General features: G+C 39.9%; 1 protein-coding gene and 1 pseudogene across 7 annotated transcripts in view; both read right to left on the bottom strand.

The window, feature by feature from the left end:
* Positions 1-18,630, bottom strand: part of SNCAIP (synuclein alpha interacting protein) — a 149,645-nt gene that overhangs the window by 79,589 nt on the left and 51,426 nt on the right. The window lies entirely within an intron of this gene.
* Positions 6,124-7,183, bottom strand: LOC131754765 (uncharacterized; annotated as a pseudogene).

The following is an 18,630-nucleotide window of genomic DNA, read 5'->3' as shown; positions in this document are numbered from 1 at the left end:
TAATGCCTGTAGGATTTTTCCTACTCTCACAGAGTTTTGATAAATTGCCAAGAACAGAAGCCCCTCTAGTGCCTATTAAAATGTACAGTAGAGGCTCTGGCCCTAATAGGTCTATCAACACCTTCTATGTCACCTTTTCATGGGTGACCTCAGTGATGCCCCAACTGCTTCCTTCAAGAGAAGATTCAATTTAGGAAAAAGCTCCAAGTAACTAGGAGTCCAACTGAATAATAAAAAGTAGGCATCGATTTAAAAATTAGCCTCTCCCCTCTAGTATTAGGATTTTCAGGTGACATTTAAAATTTTTTTTATATGACTTGAAAACTGACTCTGAAAATAATTCCAAATGAAGACTTAAAAAATCTGTTGGGTAATGGCTTGGAGTGGCCGACAAAATTTCTTTGAGAAACTACCCTCATTTAATGTACACAGTCTGGTGTGCTTGGCTCATAAAAGGCTCACTGATTTGTAACTACAGTCACAGATCACATAAATTGCTCTACTGAAATTCTTCTTAAAATGAATTGCCTCACTCCAATTTATAAAGAGTCAGCATGGACTCATTCTGAAGGCTCATGTTACACAGATTTCTCCTTTTCTGCCAAAGTCACTATTGCTACATTTACCAGTGTACTAGGAGGCCTCGTAATTAAAAGTAAGTTGGGCTTGTCAAAATAAATGAGCAGGGTACATTCGGTGATGAGGTAACCTCGGTTGATTTGCATTACAACTTCTTTCTTTACTCTTTAATTCACCAATACTTGGGAAAACACAGGAGCTGCCTACACCCTCACACACACACTTGGCCAAATTTGTACCGAGATACATTTTCAGTTTGAAAGCCTACACATAGATACTGAACTTTCTTTCATATAACAAGAGTTCAAAAAATAAATAAATCACAAACTACATACTGGAAGGCTTGGGTGGAAAAAAGTGGAATATATGAAATGTTGTCCCCAGTTGGCTCAGTAGCTTGGCTGGCAAGAAAGCAACTCATTCCAAATGTTGGACTCACTTTCACTCTTTGATTCAACAGTGGCCAGAAGCATGGCAGTCACTAAATGCCTAGTCTTGAAGCAGAAAAATGATAGAGGCAAGAAATTTCTACTGGAAAGAGGTAACTGAAGGAGAGCCAAGAAGTACATATGAGGAGAAAAGGGAAAAGTGCAAGCTGTGTAGATTTCATCCCCTTCTTCATTTATGGAATATTCCCACATGTACATGCTGGGTAAGACCAACACTACTCTCCACGCCAGTATGCGGCATTCAGTACAAGGGGGAAATAGACAAGAAAACAAGCCATTACAATATACTGTGGTCCCACCTAGAGGGGTGAGATAGGGAGGGTAGAAAGGAGATGCAAGAGGGAGGGGATATGGGGATCTATGTATATGTAGAGCTGACTCACTTTGCTATACAGCAGCAACTAACACAACAGTATAAAGCAATTATATACCAATAAAGATGTTAAAATAATGCCTCCGTGAAGAGAAGAATGAAATCAATATTTAAATAATAAAAGAGACAATGTATGTTTTCTAGGAATTCAAAAAAAAATGTATACTGTGGTCCCTGCTGAGACAAATAAATACACAGGAACCTGAGTCACTTAACCTAGACCTTGGAGATGAGGGAAGTGTGACTGGTACAGGTGAGGTCTAAGCTGAAAGCTGAAGAGTGAGGATACAAATGGTGAGGGAGTCAAAGGGGCAGGAAGAAGTGTTCTAGGTAGAGTTACAGCATGGGCAAAGGCCTGGAGGGGAGAATTCTGAAGCAGGATTTCCAGAAGAATGGGTAACATTGATTTAACAGCTGTTGCTGTTTTGGCTTCAAAAGGGATCCTGGCCAGGGTGGATGGGTAAGCACAGCAGTCAGGAGAGTATTTCCAAAGCCAGAGTGTAATCAGAGCACGTGTTGGAATACCAAATTGTCTGCCATATTTGGAGAAAGTACAAGCGAGTATTTGCTATCAAACAGGAGGCTTCAATGTAGAGTAATATATTGAGCTCGCTCCAGCTTGGGGGCAAGGGAAGCTGCATCTCTTGTTTAAACTTCATAGCAGGGGCTAGGTCTGGGCGCCTTTACGTATACTCTCTCGTGGGTCTCACAAAGACTGGGAGACAAATATCTTTACGATCTCCTTTGTGGAGGTAAGGAAACCAAGGCTCAGTGAGGTTCTGTGATCGCCTCACACACAGGGCTTCTGGTGATACATCTGCCTTGCTCTCTTATTTCAGTTTGCCAAAACTGCAGGGGTAAGGTAACACTTCACCCGTATCAAACATTTTATTTTTTTCAAGTCACCTTAAATTTTTTTTTTTAACCTTTCTTGAGTACAACTCTGTGAGAGGGAGGCAGAGGGTGTCTATAGCAATTTGAAATCATATCTTTCCTATTTTGAAGACAGCAAAAATCAGGAATGTGTTGGCCAAGGTTATGCACTCCTAAATAGGGGCAAAGCCAGCTCAGACAAACCACTTCCTGATAGCAAGTCCAGAGCTCTTCTGATTTACCCCCTGGACTGTTCTGAAACATGGCCATGGCTCCGAACCATCTAGGCCAGAATTCCATAGGCATCCTCAGTCCTGAATTGTACTGCTTTGGGTTTTCACGGACCATAACTCCAAATTGCTCTTTCCTCTCTCCAGCAGAGTCTAAAGAGAATGGTAGGCATGAGGATCATTAAAGAAAAGTGTATAGACCTTTGTGAACCTAACGTACCTTATCCACAGGTGTCCCTGAAGTGGCCAATAAAGCACTGTATTCCATAGTCAATTGATTTAATACCTCAACTTCATCTTCAAAGAAAATTTGATTATGACCATCTTTCCTTATGTCTTATTGAAAAGGCAAATAAAATACCACTGTACTAGGGAGTCTCATTCTAGAGATCAGGATTGTTCTGACAAAACCCTACAAAGGTTGGTTGGTCTTTTTGTAGTTTTTCAAAAAATTGAAGTATATTTGGTTTAAAATATGGTCTTTTTTTAGTTGTGAGCCCTAGCTTGTAGTTTAAAATTCTTGCAAATAATTTGGGGTTATTTCATTATTTCTAAAATCTGTCACTGAGAATGAACTAACTTATACCAGAACTTTAGAGCCTGAAAGGAACTTAGTTTTTAAGCCCTGAGGCAAAGTTACTTTTAAATTTGTATTTGTGTGTGTGTGTGTGTGTGTGTGTGTGTGTGTGAGTGAGTGATTTAAACTGAGTTTAATATTTAAAATTCTTTTTGGAAGAGGAAGGGAAGAATCCATGCTCACAGTACCTGAACAAAAGAAGATAAAAGAATTATAATAGAAAAAAATATAAACACATGTAAATACAAGGAAAAATGTATTGTGTTCAGTTCTGGATGCCTCTACTTAAGAAGGCCGCAGGCAAACCAGAATATGCCAAGACAGAGCAAGAAAGTCAAGACAGCCTGTGGCTGGCAAACTCTGCCTCATGTGACATAGCTAAGGAAATATCTAACTTGGAGAAAAGCACTCCTCTCTCTCTAAGAATCTAAAAGGCCATCGGGTAAAAGGAGGATTTGCCTTCAAGGGTAGGAAACTTTTTGGAGGAAGTTTCAGGGATGCCAGTCTCAGCAAATACTTCTTAATAATGGCATAAATGGAATGGGCTCCTTGATAAGATCACAACCACCCCAGCAAGAAACTGTTCCTTTAGAGGTTCAAAGAGATATTCTGAGGGAGAAAGATGAGAATCCTGCATTGGAAAGGAGGAACAGATGACCTTCTAAGTCAGAGATTCTGTGCGGTCCTGATCCAGGACCTCAGAACCGTCCTGACCAACTCTGACCCCTCTCCAAGGTGCTACCATGACAACCTTTGTCGAACTTCCTTTATCCTATTTCATCTGCCATCCTGATCCCACCAGGAATGCGAATGAAATATGGAGGTTAAGGGAGAGGAAAAGAGAGAGAGAGAGAGCCAGAGAGTTAAAGTGAGAATAATTTTTAAAAGCGAACTGCAATGTTGTTCATTCAGTGAGAATACAATTTACTCTCTGTTGTAGATGAAAACTTATCAATTCCACAAGGACAAAACTATGACCTAATGAGGCCCAAACAAAAAGAAAATATCTGGGAAGGAAAAGGAAACATTTTTAGCACTGGGAAGTTGAGCCTGGGCGTATGCCAACCATGTCCTGCACTGGCTTCTGGAAAGGAACTATGGAACTGGATCCCTTACCCAGTTATGTACCGGAAACTCTCCAAATCCAAGTTCCAGATTTTTGGCGCACCTGAAGTGGTCATGCTTTACTCTTGATTTTGCAAAGATTGCTTGATTTCTACAGTGGATTTGTTTGGCAATTATTATTGAGAATGTATGCAGCACAGATGACAATCCTGATTCTCATTTTAGAGAGAAGTAGACAAAACAGCACTGTGCATGGGAGCATTAAAGACTACATCAGGAGTCAGTTTTCTTGGCTTCGTTCTCATACCTCTCATCGTTTGTGAGCATTAAACTTCTGGGTAACCCTAGACCAGTGGTTCTCAAAGTTCAGCCTGCAAAAGAATCAACCAGAAGGCTTATTAAAACAAATTGCTGGGTCCAACCCCGAGAGTTTCTGGTTCAGTAGGTCTGGGTTGGGGCCTGAGAATTTACACGTCTAACAAGTTCCCAGATGATGCTGATTCTGCTGGTCCCAGAACCCCATTTGAGAACTACTACCTAAGATCAATGGCTGATCCCAGCCCTGGCTACATCTGCACTTAATTAAAAGATGGTGACCTCTTCCCCACATCCTCCATCTCCACAGATGTTAACTTCATTATACAGGATCCATGCCTAGTGCCCTTCTGATTAAACTTCCTCAGTGAACTCAACTAAGCATTTCCCATGAAGACCACCCAGAAACCTCAGAAGGTCTTAAGTCTGTGTGTGTATGTGTGTGTGTGTGTGTGTGTGTGTGTGTGTGTGTGTGTGTGTGTGTGTGTATTTTAATTCCCAGTGCTATAAAAGGGACAGACATTGGCCTACCAAACCCTACAAAATTTGGGCCTTGGTTACTTTAAAAATTCCCTTCTCGGTAGCACTTCATAGCAACAAAGATGTTCTAAGTTTCTCCTGTTAATGAGATCCAAGTTTATAATTTTAGATGAAAGAATCTCTATTTAGGGATATCCATTCACTAGAACTACAATATAGTAAATCCTATGTCTACTAATAAAAGGAAAATGAAAAAATACAAGAATTGAATAAGAATTAGCTTGAAAATTCAGTGCTTATACAACATGTATGCATCATATTTAAAATTATTAATCATTGAATTTGAAGCAGTTCAAATGGCTACACTGGCTAACTGTAAAAAATAAAATCCTGGTCATGTGTTTTAAATTATAATTATAATGTGCTTATTTTTATTAAAACCAAATTCAGAAAACAGATTATAGATAGTTTATCAATTCTTCCAATTAAAATGTACCAATTTAATAACCAAAACAGGAAATAAACTCTTTGTAAAATAAATATCCCTTTTTTTCTGAAGAGGAGTATAGCTTGATATTTAGGTGATTAAGTAAGAAGAGTAGGCTAAATGTCTGTAGTAACCAAATATTTGCACATCTGTACATACACACAGGTATGATTTGGCAAGCACTAATTCTTTCATCCAATTCTTTTATCTAGCCCGAATTTACTAAAGATACTTAGAGGAAGGAAAATGATCAAAATCTATTTCTGGCTTAGATGAGGTACCACAATTGACAGCGCAAAAACTGAACACTGCATACTTAACTAATACATTTCCAATATGTGTCAAAGCATTTCAAGAAAAATATAAGATGGAAACACAAGATTACTGTTAAGTACCTTTAGGAATTCAGCTGGGACATGTGATCCTCAGTTTCCACAATACGCTATTTTTTAACACAGTATCTTACACAGAGTAAATATTTAATCAATTGTTTGTTGAGTTCACTTCCAAACTGTGATCACTGTTGAGTCAATCAAGAATTTCTACACTAAAAACTGTGGTATTATCTAGAATAACAAACGTTGAGATGACTATTTTTTCTTCCACTTACAATAAACTTGTGTTCATATATCTTCTTCTTGCAGTTTCCCTCAAATTTTTTTTTTTGAGGAGGTGTCAATCTTCTAGTCCCTGTTTCAGAAACCATAATATCTATTGATGAGGCCTATGGGGATGTCAGCTGAACCTTCCATTGATAGGGTCTGTTTCCCAAAGATTAAAACAGTTTTTTCCCAGTAAGCATATGGAGAGAGAATAACATTTGCAGGCTGTGGTGTGGGTTTTTCCTCTTTGGCATCACAGAAGGACATCAACTTCATTTTGTAATTCACCAGCATAAGCAGGAAAGGACTGAGAGCAGAGAAGCCTGAAGAGAGGGCTGTGAGAACAGCTGGAAAAAGGGCACAGGCTGCCAAGTCTTTCAAGAAATAGACTAAGACAAAGTGAGAAATCCAAGGCGGAGTGATCAGCCACATTAATAAAATACTAAACTTGGCCCCTCTTAGGATTTCAATTTCTGAATCACCATCTCCAATCCAGATGTCACCATATGTCCTCTTCTTTCTTTCTGAAAGCAGGAAAGACATCCAGAAACAGACAAAGACTAAGATGGCTAAAGGAAGACTATCAATCAGAACCAAAAATACTTTCCCATAGTAAAACTCTACTTGCTTGTTTCCAAAGTCAATTAGGCAATCCACGTGAATCCTGTTAGTAGACAAGGGGTCTGTATCATTTCCTGCATTCAGGTATTCTGATTTTCTAGTATAAGGTAAGTACACTGCCACGCCAGCCATCCAAAGTGCAGAAACCACCTTCAAGGAATGCTTCGATGGTCCGGGTTTTGAGGCTCACTCAAGGGCTGGACAGTCTGGTAAAGCTTCTAGTGGTAGAGCAATGCAAAGTGTAACATGAACTAGATGGCCAGGAAGTCGTCAGGGCTGCCATAAAGTGTAGAACTTTGCAGACAGCTGAATCCCACATGAAACCAGAAGAATAAACTATTTTTATGACACCCACCACCAAGCTTTTAATGAGATGGACAAATATAAGACTGAAAATCAGAAGAAAGGATGTCTCTAAATGCCCAGTCATACATTTTCTTGTAGAATAAAATAAACACACATTTCCAACAAAGCTCACAAGGATTAGAAGGGTGCAAGCAATGATTTCAAGCACATCTGCAGAGGGCTTCATGGTAAATGGCAAATCAGTGAGCTCAGTCATCTTCTTCTTCAGTTTGAGTCATTAGGCACTTGAAAAACTTTTAAGAAGTCTTTAGTGAGAAGACCTGGGTTTTTCTCATTCACTACGTTGACACAACCTTCACCCTAAGAGTTTGGAGATGGTCTGTAACAGAATTCTGCTTGCTCCAGCGCTGAGCTGCTGGAAACAAAACAGCTTCTCAAGAAGATTCTGTTTTATCATCTCTGGGGATGTAACTATAAGGAGAAAGTGCTAGGTATCATCACTTCATTAAAAGTTCTCAGAAATGTATTTATAGCACTGTAATGAGGGAGAGAACAAAATTAAATTTGTGACAGCAAAAGAAAGGTAGCCAGAGGCTAAAATGACCTTCTCCACTCATAAAAAATATTAAAGAAGTGGGGGTGTCTGAATAACAATGAAGATTTCCAAATAACAAAATTAAATATTTTATTATATTTTGTTATTATATATGACATTATTTAATGTCAAAATTATATATTTTGACATTAATAACATGATAGAGATTTATGAAGTATAGCAGTTTTCTAATTCCTCTACCATTTTTGCAAAGCAGATATACTATGACCTGTTCTGATGATCTCTTGGAGTTGTTAGGATTACAAAAGAGATGATAGAAAATACTGTGCTGCCACAGGGAAGGGAATAAAGAAGACAGGGAGGGAGAGAGGGAGGAAGGAAAGAAGGAAGGAAGGAAGCAAGGGAGGGAAAAGGGAAGGGAGGAAGGAAGACATTTTTATAAACATGGGCATTACGTCCAAGACCAAATCGTTAAACTACTGGTTAAAGAAACAGTCTCATAATTTGGAAGTCTTTAGGGAGACCCCACCCAACCGCCAACTGGGCAGAAGAGGCTAGGAAAAGATTTCTGTCCTAAGTATGACTGCAGAGTACAGAGTAAGGACAGAAAAACGTCACTGAAACACGCTGCTCAAGTAATCGCTTTCTGGATGAATTCTGTTGCCCATTCTGAAGACAAACAATTTTCCCTCTACTCTATTTGCTTGTAAGTTTCTCAGTCAATCATCGTATCCTGTACTGTCACAACACATGCTTCACTCTGACCCAGTGGTGCTCTGGAGCCAGCTTGCCCTGACTTGAGCAACTGTGCACATCTCTTCCCAACTCCGTGCTCAGTGACTGCACGTTGGAAGCTTGAAATTGGGTATGCTGAGAGTACTTGCACCATGGAAATTAGCAAACGCTGCACCTCAGGGCTTTTGGTGGGGCAAGAGTTGTTTTAATTGGACAGTACTGGCCTGACCAAAAAACACAGATTAGAGTGATAAGAAATTAGCTGGTATTTTACCTACATAAGGATGAGATCAGTATTAGGTACCCACCAACCCTTTTAATAAGGGTATGTGTAAGAGGTTTACAGCAGTGTTAACAAGTAGGATAGCTGGACCTTGCAATTCCACTGAGGGGAGGTAGAGTTTGGGGGCTGACACTTCCTATAAACCCCTTATCCCCAGTTGCCTCTTAAGACAGGCAGCCATCTCAGAGTCCCCACACCACATTTTTCCTCCCTAAGAAACATCCACTACCTGTCAACTGCAGTCAGTCAAACAGGCACCCTTGAGTATATACTAATAACAGTAATAATAATATAGTGATAACACAGTAATAATGCTCATACTGGTTACCGTTTAACACCAGTTTGAACCAGACATTGTGTTGGTGTTTTGCTTCAATAAATGTAACCTCATTTAATCCTTAATATATGTCACTGATGAGAAAACAAGACTGGAGACAAAAGTAAATTGCTCAAAGCTGCTAAGTAATGGAGACAGGAATTGAATCCAGGCATGAGTGATTCTGAAACTACTGCCTCTCCACGCTGCGGAGATTGTGGATTTTCTGTTGACTGTTCTCGATCTTTCCCTAATCATTTACAATTGGTACACCCAATTGTATTGGCTATAGAGCCTATAATACGCTCCTCTTGAGAAGAGTTTTCTCAGGTTTATAATACACAAGTCATGCAGATTTTTGGATAGCAATTAGCCTTCTCCATTCTCTTTCAATAATAATAATACCCATTATGGGCATTTACACTTCTGCATCTCAGAAAGATCTTTAAACATTCTGTACACCAGTTCAAGATGCCTTACTTGAAACAGAAAAGGGCTGTTCCCAGCAGTAGTGAGACCCCCATTCCTGACTATGTTTAAGCAGAGGCACAGTGACTGCCTGGAGTGAGCTTGTAGATGAGTGAAACACAACCCTAAATAGCAGACAACATATACAGCCCACCTTAATGTGAGATTTAATTTGGGGTAATGAATTAAGAAATTATGTGATGCTATTTCTTAAACATTCCCTAATAGTAACAATTTGTGGCAAATACTACTGACTTAGAGCTGACGGCTAAGGGTAAAAAACGTTTGTTTTTTAAACTTCCCTCTCTAAAGGTTTACATAAACGTTTGTTTTTCAAAGGATTAGCAAACATGTAATATGTTCCTTTGCATTAGAGCAAAAGTGTAAAACATAAATGTCATTGTTTTCCTTCAGGGTTATTTATATACTAGAAAAATAGCACACATTAAAATATAAGGGGAGTAAAATTAATTTTTCTGAATGTTGGCTTGACTGATGGATAGTACTTTTGTTAACTAAGGCACAGTATGGCTAAAGAGGAACCTTCATAAGACTGCCTCAACTGGTTGTCTACTGAGAACCTATCTTGTGCTCAGCACAGCACTGGACTCCAAGGATGATGCACAGGAGTGGAAGCCACTGTCCCCGCTTTCAAGAGGCATGTGGTCTAATTGTAAGAACACAGTGATGCATAGTACATATGTTATATACATTATATTATGTAACATGTATGTATACATACATGTATATATCATTTCTTATAAGATATATTTAAATTACTAATAATCAATAAATCATGAAGAATACAATGTAATGTAATAAACTGTGTGGTCACGAGTACAAGAATAAAACACTCAAAGAAGAGAGGGACCCCATGTGGGCAGAACTATTTTTTATCTCCAGTTCACAGAAAAGGAAACTGAAGCTTAGAGAAGCTAAGCCACTTGCCCTAACCAGCAGGAAGAGGTGGCACTGAACTCCAGACCTCTTGCTTTCCACAACTCTTTTTGAAAGGGAAAGGGAAGGAGAAAAGTGAAGCTGACTGACTTGTGAAGCAGAGGTGCTAAGAAACCTGGATGCCGACTCCAAGTCTCCCCAAGAAGGGCAGTGCTGAGCTCCCGATGGCAGAAAGCTCATTTCTGAGAGGCACAAACATGGCCCAGGGCAGGCGGGCCCAGGAAGCCCTCCTGCGTCCTCCTCCTCCAAGGACTGCATCCTCCCCCAAGGAAGGTAACTGTCATGTGTACACTTCAAGAAGGAAAGAAAAAAATTCTTCCTTTGGAAACTAAACTGGTTCTGCCAATCCAACTTCACTGGGGTCATTTGAGAACTGAGGCGTTCAAAGGTTCTCTGCGGCTTCCATTTACTTTGGCATAAGATTTAACAGAAAAAGAACTAAGGGAGAATTTATATGGCCCAGGCTGTTTTCCAAATCGCAAACAGCTAAAGTTATTCAGAATTTACTTTAACTCGCAATCACAAGTAAAGTGGTACAGATGTAAATGCTTTCCGTGTGGCTTAAGGCAATCTAGGTTTCCTCAAATGCACGTGTGCAGTTCTACTAGTAAAGATTTGGATTCGAAATCTCAAAGTACTTCGGGTTCCTCTTGATTAGAGGCTGCTGTTACTTTATGCAACATTGGGTCAGAGGAGAAGAAATAAAACACACTGCCTTCCTTTGGGCATTAAGTTCTCACAGTAGCGCTAAGATAAACAAATCTTGCAGTCTGAGGGAAGGGCATTTACTCCTTTAAATTGAGTATGTAATATAAATAAATGTCTTTTAAGAAGAGATGCTTGAAACTTGATTCTCAGTCTGAATCTACACGAGGGCACTAGTTTATTTTAATGATCAGTATAGCGCATATCGGGGAGGGCACGCCTCCTGGACAGCAGCGCTGCTCTAACCAAGCAGGATAATTCACTAAGTCACAGAAAGATGCTGTTTGAAATTGTCTGATTTGTCCACTGGCCAGGAACAAACTTATATTTGCATTTTTATATATAACAAAATGGAGGGAATTACCAAATCTTTTCTCTTGTAATCAATGGCTGCCTGAAGGTTTTTTTCAATTCTCTCTTAAGGCAGTGATTTTGTGACTGGCCTGGGTAGGACTGAAAACCCCCTAGCTCCAAATTAGAAGTGAATAGAGAGGAACTTCAGGCAGGCTGGGGCCAGAGCAATTAAACGGTAATTGCCTTTTAGATGCACTAATGTTGCTAATTATATTAGTGTGCTGAGTGCTGGGAAATGTGGATAAGAGCTCCAGGCCACTCTGGTGGGGAAAGGGAGCTAAGATTGATTAAACCTGGCACTGAGCTGGACCCTTCACATACACGTTCTCTCCTGAAATCCTCACAGTAAGCTATGAGGAATTATTAGCTTCAATAAAGCTGAGTAACTTGCCCACTGGTTCCAGTCGTACGTGACTGAATCAGGAGGCCCACCAGGGTTACGTGGCTCCAAAGAGCAGTGGGTTGGCAGGATCTTGAGCAAGAATGGGGAGAAATACTGGATTCAAAACTGGAAAAAATGTGGTAGCAGAGAAAGCTGAGAGACTCTGACAACAAGGCCATGAAGAAAAAGTCTGCAAGTGTGAGGGCCCTGGTGGTGTCTTTCCTTGCTGTATGTGGAAAGGAAGGGCCCAGGATGGGGTAGCATTGTGGGCAGAATTTGGGGAAGCCTCTCCATTAGAATACAGGAGGGCAGAAGGGGAAGACCTGCCACTGGAAGAAGAAGAGTGGCCCCCGGATATCTGAGGCTGAAAGGCTGGGGAACCAGGAAGTAAAGTAGAGGGCAGTACCTATACATGACACTCTCTAGGCCAATCTATGAGAATGACAAAGTCTGTCCCTAGCAACCCAAAGCCAGAAGAACTGGGTTAAATCATGTATGGATTGTGAAAGGTTTGTCAGGTCATCTCTGCTCTGAGCCTCAGATTCCTAAGGGGTTTCCCAGACACAATGAAATATATATAGCCATGTGTGTACGTGTGTGTGTGTGTGTGTGTGTGTGTGTGTGTGTGTGTAAACAAGCACACACAGATGTACACACATATATGTTTGTATGCAGGTTTATGTTTATACACTCACAGTGAGGTGTATGTAAGGTGTGTGTAACAAGGTGATCACAGGTCAAATGAAATCATGAACCCAGTCGGAAGGCTGCAAAGTGTTATATAACTCCTAGTTTTCTGTGACTGGTTTCTAAAATCGTAAGACGGTCATAGAGGTGTTTTCTGCTTGTAACTGGAAGGTGCTATGTGGCTCTTTGCCAAAGGCTGGAATTCTAAATGCGCTGCCTTTGTAGCATAAGCTCAGTTCCTTGGCAGGCAGTTGTGGAAAATTCCCCCCGCCTTCTCCAGGCCTGACTCCAGCCCTGAGCCCCTTGGTCTCCATCTCTACTCTATCCTCTAAAGATTAAACCCATCTCTGGCTTTTTGCACCTGACCACACACCTCCTCAAGTCTCACCAACCCTACAAATAAAACCCATCCCAGCTTTGGATTCCATCCCATCTTTTCTCTCCTTCTACCCAAACATCTCAAGAGGGACATCTACATACATTCACTGTTGCCACTTTCATGTCTCCTTTTACTTCTTAACCCACCACAATTTTCTACTTCTTTATCCTTTGAAAATTATTTAGAACAAGATCAGCTCCTACCACTAAATCCAATAACACCTGGACCTATCCAACATTCTTTTTCTTTTTCCTTTAAGAGTCTAACTTTTTCCTTCCTATAGGTCAAAGGTCTTGGTCCACTGCTCTTCCCACTCAACCACTGACCCCTATATGTACAGGTATCCACCTGTTCCTTGATATCACTACCTGGATGCCCGCAGGCTCCCCAACTCAAATTTGACCTTACTTGGCAACACTATCATCCTCCATTCGGCTGAGGTTACAGACTTGGGTATTATTCCTGAGCCTTCTCTCTCCCTCATCCCCTCTCCCTCGCCTGCACATTCAAACATCCCATCAATTAAAATTTTATCCTTTGCATCCTTCTTACCATCTTTTAACTTACAGCTTCCCATTGTTTCCTGCTTGAATGAATTTGAGAAGGACAAAACTAAAGGCAGGGAAACTGGTACATTTTGGCTTCCTCAAAATCATTCTCTGAGTCTACACAACTTGTAACACATAAATGGCCTTGACACTTTCCTATTGAAAACGCTTTGGTGTCTTCCTACAGCCCACAGGGCAGAGAGCCAGTTCCTCCACCAGGCACATGAAGGCCCTCACAGGGGTGCCTGCCTACTGTTCAGCTCCTTGGGATGTCTGACTCACACCAGAAACTGACATGACACTGGCATCCTGTGCACACTCCATGCAGTTCCTTGTCCCGGGTTTCAGCTTAGGCTGATGTCTCTGTGTACCCCCTTTTCCTCTCATGACCACCACCCCAAACCATCCAAACCCCTACCTTTGGCTATTCATTTACCAATCAGTGGTGCAATCACTTGCCTCTTTACTTTAGATCCACTCTCTCAGGTAACTGGATTTCCTAAGCACGGTTGCCAGCTGACTGGCTTCCTAGTAGGTCCTGCTAAGGACCTGCCCTGCTAAGGACAGATTCAGGCAGAAGATTAGAGGGCAGAACTCTCTCTCTCTCTCTCTCTCTCTGTCTCTCTCTGTCTCTCTCTGTCTCTCTCTCTCTCAGACACCCTTGCCCTGCTACGGGCGGTGTCTCCTGCATATCATCAGCTCCCACAAGGCAGCACCACTAGCATCATTCTTATTATTCTCAATTGTGCTAGAAGGCCCTAATTTGTGGGTGGTAATGGACCTCTTTCCTTTATCCTCTCAGCCCTTGGGGTGGTAGTGGCATTCCTGCTTTTGCTAATCTCAGGATTGCCTTATCGTGCTTAGTCTGGTGTCTCAACTCTTCCAGCACCAGAGTAACCAGGGCCCTATTTTAATTTCCCTCTGTTTGAAGTACCTACAGTGGTTTCTGTTTATTCTGACTTGACCCTGACTAGTTCACTTTGTTTACTCTTTAAGCTTATTCTTTAAAGACTCAATTGAGGGGTTAATTAGGAAGTAACTCCTAAGGAAGCACTCAAACCTACACCTGACTTGGAGTTTAGATTATTTCCCACCCCTCCCTTCTCTGTAAAGTTCCAGAGTAAATTACATTCAGTGTACACAGCATAACTTAATATTATTATCTGCTCACACATCTGCCTCCCCCATGATAAGATCCTTTGTCTTGTTCACCATAATCCACAGTGCTCAGCAGAGTTTGGCATATGGAAGGCACTCAAAAATTTGTTGAATGAATGAAAAAGCTCACTGAATGAAACAAGAGAACCAAACAAAGATTTTTTATAAGAAGTTAACTTCAGCTTAGCCACAAAAGGTATCCAAAATTTTCCACACTGGTACTGTAGAAAAGTCTTAGCACAAAACAAATCATACTTTTATATTTTAAAATAAATATAGGACATACTGCATTTGGGGGAATGACGTGTATCATAAAATCAAAGTCATAACTCCAAAAAATTTAGGGTTCATAGTTCCAAAAAATTCAGACAGGGAATTGGGGAAAGTAAGAAAAAGATGGACATCTGACAACATGAACACTCCAAACAAGACTGACCAAGGGTCAGGGAGGGCAACAAAGCAGGCAGGAACCCAAGGGGAAAAAACCCCACCACTAATACAAATGACAGGTTCTTCTGAGATTGATTTTATGTTCAAACTGATTTCATGTTCAAGCTCTAGCCTTACCCAAATGTCTTATATGTACCTTTTTTTACTACTATTCTCCTCTGTGTTTCCTTTCACTAGAGAGAGCCATTGAAGGCTACTATACAAAAAATTATTGAATAGAAGGGAACTTCCTCAACTAAATAGAGAATATTTACAAAATCTTATAGCTAGTACCATAATTAAGGGTGAGAAACTCAAAGCCTTCCCACTAAGATCAAGAACAAGGAAAGGATGTCCCCTCTCACTGCTCATTTTCAACATTGTACTGGAAGTCTTAGATAATGCAGTTAGACAAAAGGAAATAAAAGGTACACATATTGAGAAAGAAGAAATAAAACTCTCTTTGTTTGTAGAGGACATGATTGTCTATTTAGAAAATCTGAAAAATTGACAAAAAACTCCTGGAACTAGTAAGTGATTACAGCAAGGTTGCCAGGATACAACGTTAATATACAAAAATCAATTGCTTTCCTATATACCAGCAATTAACATGTGGAGTTTGATACTAAAAGCACATGATTTACATTAATACTCCAAAAAATGAAATGCTTAGATATAAATCTAACAAAATATGTACAATATCTATATGAATAAAATTACAAAACTCTGATGAATTAAATTAAGGAAGAACTAGATAAATGGAGAGTGATTTCATTTTCATGGCTAGGAAGACTCAGTATTGCCAAGATAGCAGTTCTTCCCAACTTGATCTATAGATTCAATGCAGTCCCAAAGTCCCAACAAGTTATTTCATGTATACTAACAAACCGATTCTAAAATTTATATGGAAAGGCAAAAGACCCAGAATAGCTGATACAATATTGAAAAGAACACCAAAGTTGGAGGACTACCTAATACGTACTATAAAGCTATAGTAATAAGACAGAGGAGTATTGGTGAAAAAATAAACAGATCAATGGAACAGAATAGGGAGCCCAGAAACAGGCTCATCTAAATATACTCACCTGATATTTGACAAAGGAGCAAAGGCAATACAATGGAGCAAAGACAGTCTTTTCAACAGATGGTGCCGGAACATCCACATGCAAAAAAAACAATCTTGATATAGACTGTACACCCTTCATGAAAATTAATGTAAAATTGATCATAGATCTAAATGTAAAATGCAAAACTATAAAACCCCTAGATGATAGCATAGGGGAAACCTAGATGACCTTGGGTATGTTGATGACTTTTTAGCTAACACCAAAGGCACAATCGTGAAAGAAATCATTGATAAGCTGGACTTCATTAAAATCAAAAACTTCTACTCTGTGAAAGACAATGTCAAAAGAATGAGAAGACAAGCCACAGACTGTGAGAAAATAGTTATGAAAGACACGTATGATAAAAGACTGTCATCCAAAATATACAAAGAACTCTTAAAACTCAACAATAAAAAAGTGAACAACCGATTAAAAAAATGAACCAAAGACCTTAACAGACACCTCACCAAATAAGAAATACAAATGGCAAATAAGCATACGAAAAGATGCTCCATATCATATGTTATCAGAGAAACTGATAGAAACTGATATGAAAACAATAAGATACCACCACACATCTATCAGAATGACCAAAATCCAGAACACTGACAACACCAAATACTGACAAAAATGTGAAGCAGCAGGAACTTTCATTCACTGCCACTGGGAATGTAAAATGGTGCAGCCATATAGGGAGACAGTTTGGCAGTTTCTTACAGAAGTAAAAAGACACTTAGCATGCAATCCAGAAATTGTGCTCCTTGGTATTTACCAAAAGGAGCTGAAAACTTACGCCCACATGAAAATCTGCACACACAGGTTTACAGCAGCTTTATTTATTCATAACTGCCCAAACTTGGAAGCAATGAAGATGACCTTCAGTAGGTGAATGGATAAATAAGCTGGAGTACATCCAGAGAATGGAGTATAATTCAGCACTAAAAAGAAATGAGCTATAAAACTATCAAAAGATATGAGAACCTTAAAGTCATATGACTAAATGAAAGAAGTCAATCTGAAAAGGCTACATACTGTAGTGATTCCAACTATGTGACATTCTGGGAAAGGCAAAACTAGAGAAAGAGTAAAATGGGATCAGTGGTTGCCAGGGGTTTGGAGGAGGTGGGAGAGGGGTTGAATAGGCATAACACAGATGATGTATAGGGCAGTGAAAATACTCTGTACAATACTATAATGTTGGATATGTGTCATTATACATTTGTCCAAAACCATAAACTATACAACACCAAGAATGAACCCTAAAGTAAACTATGGGCTTTGAATGATAATGATGTGCAAATGTAGACTCATAAGGTATAACAAATGTACCATTCTGCTGGGGGATCTTGATAATGGGGGAGGCTGTGCACATGTGGGGACAGGAGGTCTACGGGAAATCTCTGTACTTTCCTCTCAATTTTGCTGTGAACCTAAAACGTCCTAATAAAATAGAGTCCTTAAAAAATACTGATTATCTAGCACAATTCTATCAGTGTGCAAATTAAGGAAATTCAATGTAGGAGGGACAAGTGACTTGCTTAAGGCTGCACAGTTTTCCAACTGCAGTGTTGGGAAGAGGACACAGGTCTCCTGAGTTGTTCTGCCTGCGACACTTTTCAAATTTGTTTATATATATATATATATATATATATATATATATATAAAATAGTACTAAAAATAAATGAAATTAGTAAAAAAATACTTATTTTTTTTGACATGAAGGCAACTTGACCTCAGGTGGGCCACTGCCCACGCATTCATACCGAAGCACCCAGTCCAAATGACTTCACCAGTGAGACATGCATAAACACAGGGTGTCACACTTTTACTGCAAGCAGGCAAAGGTCATGGTGGTACAAATGATACATCTGTCTTAAATACAACATTTTAAGAATATGCACCAAAAGTCTGTACACCAGAAACTAACACAGCATTGTAAATCAACAATACCTCAATGAAAAAAACGAGTCTCACAATGATGTCAAATAACTGAACAATAAGCAGCTGAAGACAGACGCTTATTTTTTCAGAGGAATTATATGTGGTGCCTTGTTTTAAGATATTTTTCAGCTTTGAACCATTTAAAATCAACCAAGAGATGCTTTACAAGTCCTCACCAGTTTCTAGCATTGTTCTAGGTGCTAGGGCAAATAGGGATTATATTTTCTTTCTTCCTTTTTCCCTTTGTATTTAAGTCATGTTGGGTCCACATTTTAAACACTCAGGTTTACTTCTAGTTCTACATTCATTTCCCCTTGTCCTGGACCTAACTGTTGCAGATGAGGTATGGCGAAGGGAGCAAATCTCAACCATCAGGGCCCTGGCCAATCTCAGCCGCCTTACACAGGGTTTCCCAGAGAAGGAACTCTGTCACTTCAGACCAAGTCCCTCCTGGGAAGCAATGCCAACTTGCAGAACAAGAGTTCAACTCCTTGAACTCTCGGCATTAAGTGCAACAAAGTCAGTGAGACAACAGAAGCCACGGTACCTGGAAACTCAGTGTTTTAAACATAGATTCTTTCCCTCTTGACCATATGTTTCGTCTTTGACTCAAACCTTATCAAACTTTTCAAACTCCATCCTCCAAGGGGAAGCTATCTGGAGCACATG

This window comes from Kogia breviceps, chromosome 4 (assembly GCF_026419965.1).
Source record: "Kogia breviceps isolate mKogBre1 chromosome 4, mKogBre1 haplotype 1, whole genome shotgun sequence".
NCBI lineage: Eukaryota > Metazoa > Chordata > Mammalia > Artiodactyla > Physeteridae > Kogia > Kogia breviceps.
This window is presented reverse-complemented; position numbering and strand designations above follow the sequence as displayed.